Here is an 18,062-nt window from a genome sequence, read left to right as displayed (position 1 = left end):
CTTTCCAGCTTGTGTTTCCATTTTAATCGCTAAAACAAACCACACCATTTACCACAAACACTTCTGCTTATACACACAGAATAAAGAACTGGCAGATTACCATATCATGACCAAGATATCGATAAATATTGCATCAAAGAAAAAGCATGCTGCTTTCCCATCTACTTAAGATACATGATACAATGAAACTTGGGCTCCAACAGGTTTGTTAGAGAGAGTCCCGCTGAAACAACTCTACGCATGAGCCAAAAAAGTGTACAAAGCGGCTTTCACACCATCTTCTCCTGAAAGGACCAGAAGCTCAACCTAGCCAAGTCAGACTGAGTCACCCACATCCCTAGCAGGATCCTCACCTCTGAACTCTATTATGAAGAAAAGAACAAAGGAGACATTAACAAACCCATCACAACCGCAGCGTGGCCCTGTTCGGTCGACAGGGAATACAGCTCAAGCGACGATTTAAGTTTGCCGCCATTGTCAATATTCTGATGCAACTCTCCAAGGTTATGTTTACACTAGTGTTTTTTGTTTTTGTTTTAACAAAGTATTTTAAAATGAAAAAGATCCCTGTTTCACTCTGGTGTTTCAGAAAAAAATTCCATCCTAACTACATATTAAAAAGCGCATGACCGAATGAAAGATATAAAATGATACTACAAAATTGTATCCAATGTACACTTCTTAAATTAAACAAATTAAAATGGTATGCACTATAAACAACAGGTCAAGTTTGTATAAGGTAGACTCTACAGCTGGCTGTTGCGTATACTGTGTAGCGTAACTTTGATGTCAAGTTAGCAATGCTATAATGTGCAATCATAGATTTTGACATTTTTTTCCAACTTAAATACTGTCATTTGGCTATACAGCCAAGAATTCAAAATTGCAATGGGTTTACTTTGAAATGACAAAGCTTTAATCTAAAAGATGCCGTGAAGTGCTTTGAAAAGTGCATTTTGTATTCGATGTTTGACGTATCCCAATTGAAACATGAAGACAGGGCGGGACAGAATAGCTCCTCCCCTTTAAAAAAAACTGCCAATAGCATCTAGTTAAGCACAGCCCTGCCAGTGTGATTGTTTGCGCTTAAGTGCATCAAATGAAAATCAAATGAGAAGCATCTTGTTGCAATTGGGTGATCACAATAGTTAACCCTGAAAAAGCCAAAGCAGCACAAACACAACCAAACTACTAAAGTGTTTGCGATAAGGAAAAATGCTAAACAAATGTGGGCATTTCTTCTTTCTTCCTTTAACTGAACTAGTCTGCAGTAATGAAAACTGAAGACATATCAGAAACAAACAGATGGCCAACCATAAAGTAACTCAGGGTTACACAAAGAGTGGCCAACACAAAATACACACATTCCTGATATATCTCATCTCACACTCAATACACTACAATTACTATGGAATAAATACAGCACTACAACATGGAAAGTCAGTTCCAAGTTTTGAATAATTTGATCAGCTGTTGTTTGAAATTACAAGTTTGAGTTTTTCTCCTCTAAGGTCTTATTATGCGATCTCTGCCGCCATCTTGTGGAAGGACAACATCAACCATCTTTGATTTGCTCAGTATGACAGGCTGATGGATGGTGATGCGATGTATCTCAGAAATTCTAAATATTTAAAATAGGCACCATCCTTATGAATATGAATGAAATTGGTGTCTGTGATTTTGAAATCAAGATATTTCCATATCACTGACGTGCTGTTTTGTATTGATATTAATTTGTCTACTAATGCTTCTGAAGCAGCAGATGCCATCATCCCACTCGTTTGCACTTTCCTGTTTTTAAAAAAAAAAAATTTATTGTGGGCATTCCGCAGACTTCGGTTGAGCAATTCTGATTGGGCAGAACAAAAGTGTGCTCACTCAATTGGCTAGTAAAGCCTGGTTTATACTTCTGCATCGAGTGATCGGCGTGACCCACGGCGCATACAATGCGCAAAGCTGTGCATTTATACTTTTGCGCTCTGTTTGTGTTCCTCTGCAATAACACTTCCGAAACGCTAGTTGGCAGTAGGCATTTATGTTTCTCTGTGTCGAGTTTCTTCACTGGTGTTTTGTTTTATTCTCGCTCATTTTGTGGTGGGAAGCGGCGGCCGTGCAACAACTTTAATCATAAGGTAAACACAAAACAACAGTTTCCATCTAGAGCTATATATATATATATATATATATATATATATATATATATATATATATATATATAATATATATATATATATATATATATATATATATATATATATATATATATATATATATATATATATATACACACACACACACACACACACACACACACACACACACACACACACACACACACATAACATGGTATGGTAACATCTAAAAAACATAATTTTAATTTTACAGGGACTTTAAATTAAACCATTTAGGTTGTGCCTTCTGTTGTCTCAGTTTCCTTGAACTTGATGACATCACGCACATGAAACAAAACTCAGGGTAATGGGTGCAAATGTGGGCATTCATGCTTTTATTTTCAAAGGTCTGTGTTTTTGGCGGTCTACACAAAAATGCAACCCTGAAGATTTCAGACTAATTGCAACATTTCCAAAAATCTCCATTTTCAAGAGTTGAAAGAGTTCAGTAGTGTGGACGCCAGGTGTAACTCTAACAAAAGTTGTGTTTTAAAATGAAACATAGCCTAAACCGTGCACAACTGGAAAGCAAAGAAAAAGAAAAGACAAATGGAGACAGGGCAGGCTCCCACAAAAAAAAAAAAAAATAGGAGGTAAGGAAAGAGGACTTTTGAAAATGTAGAGGGGTGGAAAAACAACATACCCCCCAACCATGAATAGAAAAAAAGAAGAGGAAAAAAAATAAAAATGGCAATGAAGGTTGGTCCCCCCCCACCAGGATACTGATGATCTCCAGCGGTTGTTTGGAATGAGAGTCCGTCTCTAGGGGCTCCAATAATACAGCTGATATGAGGAAATTCCTCAATGCTTTGTAAACGTTTGTCGGTTGCTATAGTGAGGCAACCATAGCAACCATCCCCAACTCTACCACCCCCCTTCCCGTTGTGCTATTCTTTTTTAAGCTCACACACACACACGCACACACGCACACACACACACAGGAACTTTGGAGAGCTGGAGAGACAGACAGACTCAGAGACGGGGAACGAGAACTACAGGGGGGCGACCGATCGCTGTACATCTAAATAAGCTCTTAACCGGCCTGTCGGTGTGCTTACTGTCAGCAGTCTGCTCAACAGGTCCCAGATCAGCGCTTATGATGCGTGTCTGCGTTGATTCTGAAGAACAAGCAGGAGCGGGGGCTGATCTGAGAGATGGTGCGTTCTGAGAGACCCCTGACTGACAGTTTGTTGTTAAAGTTTAAAAAGACAAGCAATATGCTTCACTTGCTTGATTTTATCTGCAGGAAATAAATGAATGCTAATTAAAGGCACTTAAAGTTTTCCATCGGGAGAGGAAGAATAAAGAATAAAAGCTAATTGTGTTTTCGGAGATTCGTATTATAGAAATAATGAATTCTCAAGTGTGAAGCTCTATTCAAAGGTAAATTAATTGGAGACAAATCTAACTCTCCCCGTTTTCAGAAAATAAAGGGTTTGTGATGAATACAATAGATGAATCGGTTTAGCGAAAAGCATGATCCCGGGTGCTCTCTGGGTGTATAAATTGTAAAAAGAACAAATCCCAAACATTTTTTTAGACAAAGATAATGAAATCCCCTGTAAATCCATTACAACTGAAGATTGTAAACCAACATAAATGGGCAATTTGTTCAAGTTTTAAAGCGATTCTTCTGCAAATATTTTATAGCACTGTATTACTAGAATAAACACACTCTTGCACTCTTTTTGAAGGCCAAAGGTCGCATACAGCAATGGTGACCATTATTTAGTGTATAATGGCACTAAAAAAAAAAAACATTATTTGTAGCCTACGAGCACTGCACAATGTATTGTTTTAGCATCGATATCACAATGTGATAATTCGCAAAATAGACACATCGCAAGATATAAGTTAGTATTATAATTTGTCATATGTGTTTATGATGCCTAGAATTGTATAATGATTTTAAAAGCATTCAGGCATAAGAAATGGTCCCACTTGCAACTTTAACAGTCATTAATTTCATAGAATTTTTATTTTTATCATTCAGTTACTGTACTTGAATACTTTAAGATTCGGGAAATTATAAAATACTTCTATATAAACACATATATTTGTTGTATATTTCTATTGATTGTATAGAGAGATTGTTACGCATGAAAATACTCACAACATGTGCAAATACAGAAATGCACTGCAAATAGCACAGACCGCAAAGAAAATGTGTTGGGGGGACCCCAAAAAGTTTATAGATTGTTAATCAGATTTTATGAAGATGCAAATAGTAAACATCAATTCATCAATCATTGACTAAACATGACCACAATAAAAATGTTTCGGAGAAATTTATAGAATGCTAATAAGATTTTATGGATGTACACTCTCCCAACTGCAGAAACTTCCTAATTGATCATTATAAACTCTTTTCCAAATAGGGATATTAAGTCACCTGGTGAAATTATATTCATATCTCAGTTTATATCGCAAATTTAAAACATTGCAATGCTAGATTTTTCCAATATCGTGCAGCCCTATAGCCTACCATATCAGCTTTGTTCTTTTGAAACTTTCTCTTTCTCAGCATTTAAATGTGTTAATTTTGTATTGTAAAATTCAAACAATAAATGTGGTTTTAATGTGGAATGATAGGTCGCTATATCTGCATCAATTCAAGCATCACTCACTCATTTTCCTTCAGCTTATTCCCTGCTTTATCAGGAAATTTTGCTTGCACTATCCAAGGTAAAAATAATAATCCAACCTCAGCGCCTTTTAGCCCCGCCCCTTGCACAATACATGAGCAAAGCTGCACCATGAGTGCATGAAGTGTGCAACATTCCACATTTCAAGGTATTTAACGCGTACTTTAGAATAAAAAGAACATTTCAGTGTGAACGCACTACTCATACCATGTAGCATAGTGCATAAGTATGCTTAGAGTACCTAAAGTCTCAGAGGAAATGTGCTGAATTGTTTATTATTAAAAGAATTTCAGCTTAAAACATTTGCCAAGAAAAAATATGCATAAACAAATGGCTGAAATATTTAATCAACAAAAACGTAAGTGGCTGGTTGAATTTCATGAATGACGTTGGTTTCAGATCTGCGGAAATATGTGGATTGGTGGGCACCGATTGTGGGAGTAATCACCAAGTCATCACCAGACTGGAAGTCTTCCAGTTTGTTTACACCAGTTAGAGGCATTTAGACACAGTCACAGTAATGCATTCCAACTGGGCTAGCTGAATCAGCCAACAGAAGCTATTTGGTTCAAATCCCAAAGACTAGAGCTCACCTGAATCAGACTGAAAAAGTAAAATGCAAGTCATAATGTAAATAAGCTGCATCAGAACTAAGAGGGTAAATAGTATGAGTGTGCTTAGATCTTTTAAAAGAATGGAATTTGCCTGAGGGGTGTTGCATTGGTTATAAATACGTCCTGCTGCTGTAGTTATCTTTGGAGCCGATTCCTGCCTGCTGCTATTATTCCTAGAGAACGGAAGAGATCTCGCTGAACACCTGAAGGCATACAGTGAGCGAAGTCAACATCAGCCAGTCAGTCCAAATAGGAAGAAAATGAGCCACTATGTATGTCTTCAGTGAAAAAATAAATAAATAAAAACTGCCATTAAACAAACTGATGTGACATAATTTTGATTAAAATCAAACTAGTATGGCACTAGGCTCCACTAAAAACATTAAATACTGGACTGCCAATTTATAGCAGAATTGTAATTAAAAGCAACAATGCATTGTTTTTCCGCATGTGTAATACTGTAAAAATGTACTAAAAAAGTGAAAATAAATTAAAAACTCGCTAAATTGCAGTACTTGTCCAAACCTGCCCATTGCTTTTATCAGATTGTTTCTTAACTGCTTTATTGTATTGTATTGTGTGTGTTTGTATGTGTATTACTCTCGTTTCCACCACAGTCCAAAGACTTGTGATACAGGTGAATTGAATAAGCTTAATTGGCCGTAGTGCATGTGTGTGAATGCAAGAGTGTATGAGTGTTTCCCAATGTTGGGTTGTGGCTGGAAGGGCATCCGCTGCGTAAAAAACATATGCTGGATAAGTTGGCAGTTCATTCTGCTGTGGTGACCCCTGATTAATAAAGGGACTAAGCCGAAAAGAAAATGAATTAATGTATGAGTATTACGTTTGAGGAAAACACACCGCTATATATTAATTTTAATAAATAATATTTATATATTAATCTGAACACCTCTCTTAACAGTGTCAATATGTTTGCCAACAGTATTCTGCCGCTCAGGTATATTTTTTTACATTTATTTTACCCCTACACCAACAACCAGCAAACTAGAGTCTTTAGACATGCACATCTAAGCTCCTAGAAAAGGTTAAAAGCCACACAAATTCCCCACCAGCAGCTCTGGGCCGCACAAAGGCAGAAAACAGCAGGAGAAGCCTGGCACTTTGGTGTGAAGAGCGAGTGAGGCCCGTCCTGAATAAGCTTCTGGTTTATTACAGTAGAGCAGAGACTCCCTGCCGTACGATACAAACGCTCACCTCAGACGAACACAAATGAGCTATTAAAGACCACCACAACACCGCAGCCATTTCCTTCAGTTCTCATTAACCTGGGTGCAAAGAGACGGAGAGTGAAATCCTCTCCTAGAAGTATTCTGGAAATGAAGCAGGCCTAAATGACAATCAAAACATAAAGTAATACCTGTGATTGAGGCTAGTGTTGAGAATATGGTTTAGACACATCTGTCACAGACAGATTGAACTTAAACAACACTCGATCAGAGCAAAGCACATGCAGATGTTCAATTAAAAACAGGAGCCCACAGTCTTGGCTCTTGTTTGCACTGGCCCACATTGTTTGCAGAGCAACAACGGTTGCTAGTGGCAACACCGTCCACTCCCGTTTCCAGGAGCCTGTTGCCATGCAACCAACAGAATACTTCCCAAACCAAACAATGCCATCCCCCAAGTGATCCTTCTATCTCACATTAACCAGAAACTTAGAACAATAAATACATAAGCTATTACTCTGACCCTCTGGAGCGGAGGCAGGGACTCGGCAGAGAAGAAAAGCATGTGCCTTAATAGAGAAAAACCTACAGAAAGCTGTACTTCAGGACTTGAGAACTTTCATTGCAATTGCATGCTGACAGGGAGTGTTAAAGCCATCAAAAGATTAAAAAAGTTAAGAAAAGAGAGGAAAAAAAATTCTTGCACCACGACTCTCCAAATACAACAGTCCCTTCATAAACAAAGCCTCAAATTACTTTTCCAACTAAATAATCCAGACGTTCCTGATAGACATGCAGCTTGGAAATACACTCTGATTGCTTTTACGACCCGCCGGAAGCTTCGAACAGCCATGCAATAAAGCAGAGACACTTGTTGCCATTAAAGGGCCGTCTATACTGGACATCTGTGTCCAACAAGCTGCGCTGACGTTCTGCAGATACACCACTTTCAAAACACACACAAAATGCTCCTGCCACTGAGGATATAGAACATTTATCCGACGTAACAGTATGAAATATGAAACATGAAGCTTAATGTTTTTAAGCTTGGGTGATGTGTGTGTATGTGGTGAAGAACTTTTATACAGTATACACCGTTTCTGTATACACACAGATTTGTCTGAACCGCAATGTTTTTTTCCATGCATACATTTGTGCACACATAGAAAAATTCACCCTTGTTCATGAGCTACAAAATTGTTTTTGTAGTTGTTGCAGACATATTCTAATCCCCTCACACAAGGCGGATTGGTTGAGAGTTGACATCTTGTAGACAAACTAATTAGCACATATAAATGGCACGACAGCAATCACTTTTTGTAAAGGCAGATTTTTGCTCCCAAGTATGTAGAAACCAGACAGACAGTTCATTATGGTTTATATCATTATACTATATTTACCATTAGCACATGACAACTATTTTTTTAATTGGTGAAATTGTAAAATTCTGACAGTTTGAGTTCGATTAAAAGTAACCATTGGACATACATAGAATTAAAACCAATTTAAAAAGTAATCCACACACAAACTCACTTCCATTGTAAAAAGTTATTAAATTGTTACAAATTTGTTATAAAAAAAAAGTGACAGCATGTCATACAACACGAACAATTATAGTACAAAAAAATAATAATTTGCAGCTTAACAACAATAAACACTTTAAATGTATTCAACTTATAAAGGCTAAAGTATAAAGGTCATGATTCATGTCTATATTTATACTCAAACACAGTTCAATAGGAATATTCAACATTTCTACAGCAATACCATGGTTTCATAGTGGATTGAAAAGCCTAAAGGCTGATTTATACTTCTGCGTCAAGCACACGCGTATGATCCGGCACAGCCTTCGGGCGGTCGCAAATGCCGACGCTGATGAGCACCTCTCAAAAAAAAGGCACAACAGCGCATACTGCAAGCTCTGTGATTGGTCGGCTTGGTAGCATTGCCGAGTGTGGGCGGTGCTGAGAGCCACAAGCCCAATGGAGCGATTGTTTACATGTGTCGAGTCCTATGAAAAAGCTTTTGGTTTTACCTTATGATTAAAGTTGTTGCACGTCCACCGGTTCCCGCATCTGAATGAGCGAGTTTTAGCCACTTGTACATTAAATTAGCATTCAGAAAAAACAAAACACCAGCGAAGAAACTCGATACAGAGGAACATACAAACCTACAGTCTGCTAGTGTTTCGGAAGTGTTATTGCAGCAACACAAACAGCTCACAGAAGTATAAATACATGGCTACGCGCGAAGGCATGCGCCATGAGCGATACCAAGCCGACCAATTGCAGAGCTTGCGCTACGTGTCGTTGCGTCGTGTTGTTACATTATTAAGAGGTGCACGTCAGCCATGGTGAGGGCTATGTGACTGCTGTGCCAGAGCATACGGGTGCACTTGACGTACAAGTATAAATCAGCCTTAACTCTTCTGTTTTATTTCCACATCAGTGTTATTGAGAACGTCAGCAATGCTTCAATATGCTTTGAATTACTTTAAAATCATCAAAACATTCTCCTTTTTTATCTGGAAACTTAGTCATAACTTTGTTTTTGTTTAACAGACACAATTTACTTCACACCCCAGCCCTAATACTGTTGCAATGATGAAATACACATCACATGCGCTGTACTTTTACATCAATAAAAATGAATCACACCTTGGGCTTATGAGAGTCAGTTCTTTAGATCTATTTCAACATCTTATGACTGAGCCACTGAGATTAAGGTGTGCAGATGGCAAGGTTGGGCTGAGAAATTAGACAGTTTAGTGGTCAGCTGGGTCCTGTGTGAGCCCAAGCAAAACAAAAAGCTGAAGATTTTATGCTCCTTGATCGTCTAAACCAGGTACATACGCCAAACCCTCAATCTTCAACTGCCGTCAACCCTAGTCCATCCGTCGCCAGTACACCAAAAGCAAAGGGCTCTGCAGCCAGGGAAAAATCGGTCGAGCGTTGTCATGGAGACAGTTTGTTCACACTTACAACTCTACCCCCCCCCCCCCCCCCTCATCCTCCTCCACCCCCGGTAACCCTTTCCAGATTTCCGCACCACCCCCAACCCTGAGCGGAGGATGATTCCGAACAGGGGGAAAAAAAAAAAAGTGTTGTAAAAGAGAAAGCTTACCTTTGAAAGACAAACTAGGAGTAGGTGAAGAAGGACAAGATTGTTAAATGTGTCTGCTTCCATAATCATAATTATGCTTTCTTTCAGTTTTTTTAATGGTGATGACAAAATGGTGGAACCTTAGTGTTGTTGTCACACCACCTTGTTGCCCTTAGTGATACCAAAACAGCAGGTGTCTGTTTGAAGTGCAAAAATATATGCATCCTGGTAACTACACCCAGTGACACATGCAGAAAAACTGCTCAGGGATGAGTTTTTGAGAAACTTGACTTGATTCTAGCCAGCTGAGTTACTGCTGCAGGCTTTGTATTGCAACAGTGCAACAAGTTCTGGCTGGCAAATTAGACGCTAGAATCAAAGTGAAGGATTATTCAGCGATTTAATACCCATTTATATTCCTGATATTGTTTCAATGAAGACAGCAAAAAGGAGATTAGCAGACTACCAAAGCTAAATGCCAAATAGCAACAAGTCAACGGCAGCCAATTTGGTTAACAGGGAAGGAAGACCGAAATTTTCTAAAGTGATTCTGTCATGCCACATTGTCTCCACATTACGTCTACACTTCGACACTGGGATTTCAGAGTCACGCAGGCTGAGTAATCATTCTTTTGCTGATCCACAAGAACAACAAAGCCTTCACTCCAGTCCTTTATTGACTGATTTGATTCCATCATAACAACAGCTGGATTATCACACGCCCTTCCGAGTGTGGTGATTTCTACAGCTGTACATGAAGAGATTCCATATGTCTCTTTGGTATTTAAACTTCCTGGCTGATTATCGGTCATCCTTACCACCAAAAAAGCAAAGACTATCTACAGACACACGATATAATCAGCTCATCAAGCCTCTAGTCCAAGTATCACATTACATAATCCAATTTAGTCATGTCAACAGCAACCATGGCCAATCTAAGGATGAATTCGATGGATTGTGTTTGACAAATTCTCCAGGATAAAGAAATTACACAAAAGCAATAGGCTGATAATTAGTTTGCCTAATAATTATTACAGATATTAGCAGATTTTGTGCCTGTCACGGAAAGCTGCTAAAATGGCTTCTGTCAGACAAGCTTTAAAGCAAAGCAAAAAAAAAAAAGTAGTTTATTAACCCTTTAACAACCCCACCAAGAAAAAAATGTCACTAATGTTGCTAGTTAACAAACTCAATGCATTTTATTCAACACATCCCATAATTTCTAAAATATCCGCCTCTACCAAATGGTTGATATGTCGGATTATGGTAAAAGTACAGGAATGAATACATATACTATAAAAATCTGAAAATATAAAGTGTAAGACCAAATTAGTTGAAATATAATCAAAATAAGACATTTTTGAATACTAAATCATCTTTATTTTTTGAAGTATGCCATAAAATATTTTAGATTCTCATTTAACTTATTTTCTTATTTTTTTTACAATAAAACCAAAATCAAGTGCAGTAGTGCAACAGTATTATGTTTTTTTGTAAACCAACAATGCAGTGCGTGTAAACCATAATTTAAAACAGTCATTCTATATATTACTTTAATAGTCACTTAAAAAAGTAAAAACATGGTCAACTGTTTGGTAGAGCGACAGTCAAAGGGTTAAAGCAATCCTGCAGGATGACACCTGTTGCGCACGTATGCACGCGCGCACACACACACGCACGCATGCACGCACACACGCACACACATACATACAGGGCCCTATCATACACCCGGCACAATTGTTGTTTGCTAGTTTCAGCAAACAGCGCCACGCTGTTTAAATAGCAAATGCATTTGCGCTTGTATGTGCGCCCATAGGCGTTAGTTGTGCACCTCGCTTACACATTGCTTATTACACACAGGATGTACAGCAATACGCAAATATCTTTATATATGAATAATAATTAAAGGATTAAAATATTACAAAAATTATTGTTTTCTTGCCTACATAAAAATAAAAACCATACTTTCATGCCTTCTTTATCTCGGTGGGCTTTTTCAGTTTATTCATAACAATTTGCTTTTGTATAATGTTATTATTATTATTAGCAGCATTATTTATTATACGCATATTTATATTTGTTTTATTAAAAACAAGCTTAGATTTGCCCACCTGTCAGGTTTTAGACCATATGGGGCATAGCATGTGTATTTGGATAAAACTCAGTTTTTTGACCACACTTCATTTTTATTGTTCATTTATTTGTTTGCTGGAAATTAGAACTAAATTTAGAAATAGTTTTGAAACAAATCTACAGCTTTAAACAAAATTAATTATGTATAGGCTAATAGATATCTGTGCGTACAACACATTTCCCTATACACGAGAGTGAAAGCGAAAGTAAACAATGAGGAGGCTCCTCTCTCATTCTCGCGCGGTAGATGCTCTGTTTTTTCTCTAGTGAAGTGTTCAGTTTTTCCACTTACAAAGTTCATCATGTAAATAACAAATGCGCTATGGAGCGGCGCAACTGGCTCTTAAAGGGAATGGGAGATGAGACTCTGATTGGTTTATTCTCAAAACACACCTATAACTCATTAAGAGAATAAGCTCAACCCTGTTAGACCATGCGCCACTGCACAAAGTCGATTTTTCCGTCCTTAAAATAGCAAAAGTGGATTCTGACATGCCCTTTATGCTTTTGCGCACTGCGCTTTGGACTTTGCGCATGGATCGTCAAAATAGAGCCCAGACACACACACACACATTTGTGCCAAACTCCAGGAGAGATTTCCCACATTTCTGGTGGGAAAGAAAATATCTTGTTGTGGTTTTCTACTTCATTCTTAACTTCTTAACTTAATTGTTGCATTCAACAAAACAAACAGCTGGTTTATATATATATATATATATATATATATATATATATATATATATATATATATATATATATATATATATATATATATATATATATATATATATATATATATATATATATATATATATATATATATATATATATATATATATAAGTAATTTATTTATTTATTTATTTTTTGTGCAATTCTGGAGACAAAATGGTACATTACTTATCATTAATAGTGCTTAAATCAATCAGCTTTCTTTTGGTTAATGGCAAAAAAATGTAGATTAATAAATTCTGTAATTTAAATGTTCAACAAAATCTTACCAAACAATGGTAAGTGTGACCACGCTTTAAGAAGCAATTGATTACTTTATCGGGTTTATTTATTCATTCATTAATTTTCCTTTGGCTTAGTCTGTATTTCAGAGGTCACCATAGCGGAATAAACTGTTAATTATTCCAGCAAAAGTTTTACACAGAAGATGCCCTTCCAGCTGCAACCCAGTATTGGGAAACACCCATACACACACATTCAAACACACACTAATACACTACGACCAATTTAGTTTATTCAGTTCACCTATACATTATGTATTTGGATTGTTGGGAAACCAGTGCACCTGGAGGAAACCCACACCAACACTGGGAGAACATGCAAACTCCACACAGAAATGTCAACTGACCCAGCCAGGACTTGAACCAGCGACCTTCTTGCTGTGAGGCGACAGTGCTAACAACTTAGCCACCGTGCCGCTCGTCGAGTTTACAGATAAATAAATAAATCTAACTAAATACTTAATATCTGGTTTAAAGAAAAAAACATTAAAACATTTCTTTTAAAAACCCATTACAAACAGAATACTTGTCAATCAAACTAATTATTAATAATAAAATATTCATCATGCATAATATCTCCCAAAATTGTATAAAATTTAGACAATATTCGGTCAAAAATAGAAAGATTTTCGCTTGAATGTCTAATATGCAACATCTTATTTCTTATCTGCAATTGCATCCACCCAGTTTCAAGATTGACATCTTGTGTTTACAGCCATCAATCTGATTTACGCCTGATCACCAAACAATGTCAGGTGGATTTCATTAGGAGGAATTATGAGTAAAATGCGATGTGTCTTTTCAAGATAAGATATCACATGACTTGAGACATCTGAAAGATTCAGTCATGTCATTACTTGTGAAATACCATTTACAATAAATATTAGCAAAACGGAATCAATTCTGCTGCATTAATAAACTGTTTACTGTAGTCTTATTAACAAATGTTTTGCTGATCTGTAATTTACAAGAACTTTTAACTGCTTGGAAGTTGTGTGAATTTTTGTAATAAACAAAAAAGAAGAACCTGGTTTTATTGGAGTTGATTCGCTCCTCCACAAGACACGCTGGCCTGGGTTGATGAGGGTGGGGGTGGGGGGTAAACGACTGACAAGGTTTGCATACAATAGACTGATAGTACAGAGGGCGCTCAAAGTTCAGCAATCACCGAATCAACAAGTTCTTCCTTGGCGTCTATGCACAGAGAGGAATGAATGGTAGCTAAACTGTGCAGGAAATGCTTAAGCAGTCATGACTACAAAGACGTTAACGTTGTTAAAAGAAAAGTCCAAAATAAACTGTATTTTTCCAGAGTGAACTACTACCAGAGTGAACTACTGCATGCTGTAAAAATTGGCCATGATTTGAACCGTAAAACACTGTAAAAATGCTACAGTAAAAATCTGTAACCTGGTTAACAGTAGGTTTCCTTAATATATACGGCGAATAACTGTGAATTGACTTTTCCAGAATTCACTGCATGGCACATTACTTTTTTGTTTTTTGTTGACATTACTATGGATCTTTTTAGTTGTTTCCACATCAGTTATGTCCATTAGAGGTTTATGCTACATCTCTTGATAAACAATGTTTATTTCATGACTTTAATTTTATTCTAATAAAAATAAATAAAATAATAATAATAATAATAATTTTATGTGTGTTACCATACTGGTGTTTAGTAGTGAATTACACTGAGCATCTTCTAAATACTGATAGACTTTTCTGCTTGAGGGAAAAGTTGTTTGTGATGAGGATTCTCATCACCACTTGCAAATGGCTGTGTTACATCTGTGTTACTATCTGTGTAACAATGGATGTGAAGATGATGGTAATTCAAAATACAGACATTTTACATCTATAAATTAATGAAATACAGTAGTTTAGTTTTTACGTTATTTTTAACAGTGAAATACTGGCAACCACAGCTGCCGTAAATTTTACGAATTAATTTTTTACAGTGCAGAGGAGAAGGAATGGGATCTGACAGTATACGCTGTGCCAAATCTAGTAGTGATGGATATTAAACAAAACAGAAGACAGAACTTGAGCCCATTCTAAATCTGGACTTTTTCTACTTTTTCATTAAGTAAATATTTAGTTTAAAAGGTTTTTCCTAAATCCTGAACACTGTAAAAAAAATGTCAGCATGTTACAATATGAAAATTGACCAGAAAGCAGTCATATAATATGCAACAGTAAAAATAAGGGACATTGGAAGGACTGTCCATGTCTCCAGACTATCAGAGAAGGCGAGAGAGAGGAGGCCATTGTGATGCAAATGTCACAGCCCAGTGTGCTGTTTGCGGCAGGAAATTTAATTAGCGGTTGTGGAGCTACGATACAAAGCAGGTGGAATGTAAAGAACGCCCCGACGAGGAGCGGCTTGAGACGAACGGTGGGGGGAGTCTAGGGGGTGAACACTGAGGGAGAGGCTCTTCTGAGCAACACATTTCAGTCTCATACAAGTCTCAGCCTGTTTCTCAGACTTCTCACAGCCAAGTCATCCGTTTCCTTTTTTTTCCTTAAAACGAGAGGGATCAGAGCACTACAATTACCTTTACATATTAATGCATCAAATGGAGTGGCTGAATGACATTCAGTTTTGAGATATTGTCATTAAATGTAATTTTCTGTGTGTGGTGAACAAAATTTGCTAAAGCTGATGAGAATGGTTGTCATATTGATATGTGGTTGCTAAGGTGTTCTAATGGGCTTTTAGGATGTTGCTAGGTGATCAGTGATGATTGAAATCTGTGTTTAACCAATATGGATTTTTGATTGCCAACGATGATATCTTAGAGAGCAAGGAGGCTGGTGGTCAATATAAAGCTGGTATGAGATCACATGCTTTCACTTTAAATTATAAATAATGCAAACATACTGCAAAGGTTTCGCAAAATTACATGTATAATAGATATTAAAAGGCTCATAATGCAAAAAATGTGTGCACTCTGAATGTCTGTTAAGGACAGTGAACCTGTGAAGACTGAGAATACAATCCCTGTCCGAGTTTTCAAAGCTGGCAAAGTAAATGTTTAAAGGGACCCCAAAATGAAAATGACCTCATCGATAACTCTCTGTGGTTTTAAGCCTTAATGAGTTTCTTTCTTCTGTTGAACACAAAAGAAGATATTTTGAAGAATGCTGGTTGTTGGCACCAATTGACTTCTATAATAGGAAGTATGGAAGTCAATAGCCCCTTTCACACAGGAATGACTTAACCGGTAGATTCAAAAAAGCATTTTTCACACAGGCAAGGATGTTCTGGAATTTTTCCGGAAAAGACCAGACACATCCATTCTAAAATACTGGTAAATTCTGACATCATTAACCAGAAATAGCCTCTAAATGGCTGTGCTTGTATTTGTAAACATAATTGGAGTAGGCTTTTGTTGATGGTTTCACTTTTATTTAAAACTTTAGCATTCATGCAGCTGCTTTTGTCCCAGAGACATCCAAAGGCAAAAGCGTCAACCGCAGCTAAATGTTTACACATTTGATTACATTACAAATTCTGTTTCCTATGTCAAGGTGTACTCACCAGAGCACTCCTTCTTCACGTGCTTGAACACCTTACTGCTGAACGCAGGGCTTGCAGGTAAACTCACAGCGGTTTATCATAAGCATTTTAGCTAATTTTTTCCCACAGTTGGCATTAATAATGAACATAGAAATGTTATCTGACTAACAACTAGCAGCTAAACATGTCTGGAAAAGTATTCAATGGTTTTTATTTTCATAAACAGCACGAATGTGAATGCGTCTGAATGTTCCGATTGACTGGAGTAGACGTCTCATGTCAGTTCTAACTGTACGTTCACACCAAAAGCGACAAGAGCGTCAAAGTAGCCGTAAGTCATTCATTTTCAATGGGGGCCAGCGGCCAGGAGCAGGTGTGGCCGTCGAGGAGAGTTTAAATCTCTTTATGGTAATGTGCTATAGGTGACAAGCAATAGGTAAAGTCTGTATACATCAATATAGCAGCATTTTTTATGACACTGTATAACAATAATTAATATTTTTACAATACTGTGACGGTTGAGTTTAGGGTTAGGGTCGGGAGAGATGATAAAAAATACAATTTATTGGGTAATTTAATAAATAGCATAAACAATACTCAGCAGAACTACTGTTTTTTATGTTACTGTGACAGCTGGGTTTAGGGTTGGGGTGGGGGTAGACGTTAATAAAATAAATGGGAAATATAATAAATAATTTTAATAACTCTGGCCGCAACCATATCTGATCTAGCAACAACCCAAGCAATCGGAATGTAGAAGTTCACCGCCTGAGAACTTTGGTTCCGACCACAGTTGTTTATTATTGCGGTTGCCGGATTTCCAATTATTTACTATGTTTTCTTACAGGAACACACATTAAAAACGCTACTGGCGAGTTACTGATGTGCATTAATTATTTTTTTTCTTTAAAAAAGTGGGAATCTCATTCAACAATACAAAACAGTATTGCTGCTTCAGAATATTTCAGACATATGGACACATTGGATAATTAAGCAGAGCCACATGTAACTTGTGTGCAACATTTTCACGCTAGAAAGCATGTTTTATGCGGGAATTTAACTGATATGATATGCTGCAATGGCCCCTTTAAATACAAGATCAACGTAGCGAATTTTGACGCTTTAATTGGAATATTATTAAGCGATGAGAATACATTTGTCGGAGCTGAAGGCTCCAGGGTGGCCGAGCAACCTTTGACACCTTCGGTGCGAACGCTCTTTCCAGCAATTTTCCTTCTGCGTTCACGCAGAGCAGCATTTCAGCAAATTACCGGTAATGTAACAACTTCTTCCAGAAAATTGCCGGAAAGAAAGGGCTCGTTCACACATCATCCCTTTTTACCAATTTACCAGCAATGTTCCGGAAAAGTCTGTATGTGTGAAAGGGGCTAAAGTGCGCAAGTTACTAGCATTCTTGTAAATATCTTTTGTGTTCAACAGAAGAATAAGTCCACCAAATAAAATTAGAAAAATAACCACTTAATTATTTTTGGAAAAAGTTAAGAGTGAGTAATCTGTCATTTGTGGGTGAAATCTTTCATATACTTTAGTTTTTTTTTTTAAGAATTGTTTGATGCAGTTAATTAAAAAATGAAAATGCTGACAGGTATTATTATTCGGCTTATACACAATGCAAGCGAGATTTTTATTTTGACAGCACTAAGAATTATGAGCAG

The 18,062-nt window shown here is 37.1% G+C and overlaps 1 long non-coding RNA gene across 2 annotated transcripts in view; it reads right to left on the bottom strand.

The window, feature by feature from the left end:
* Positions 1-18,062, bottom strand: part of LOC130234152 (uncharacterized) — a 35,511-nt gene that overhangs the window by 4,238 nt on the left and 13,211 nt on the right. The gene's annotated exons all lie outside the window — the stretch shown is intronic.

Source organism: Danio aesculapii, chromosome 8 (genome assembly GCF_903798145.1).
Source record: "Danio aesculapii chromosome 8, fDanAes4.1, whole genome shotgun sequence".
NCBI classification, from domain to species: domain Eukaryota; kingdom Metazoa; phylum Chordata; class Actinopteri; order Cypriniformes; family Danionidae; genus Danio; species Danio aesculapii.
This window is presented reverse-complemented; position numbering and strand designations above follow the sequence as displayed.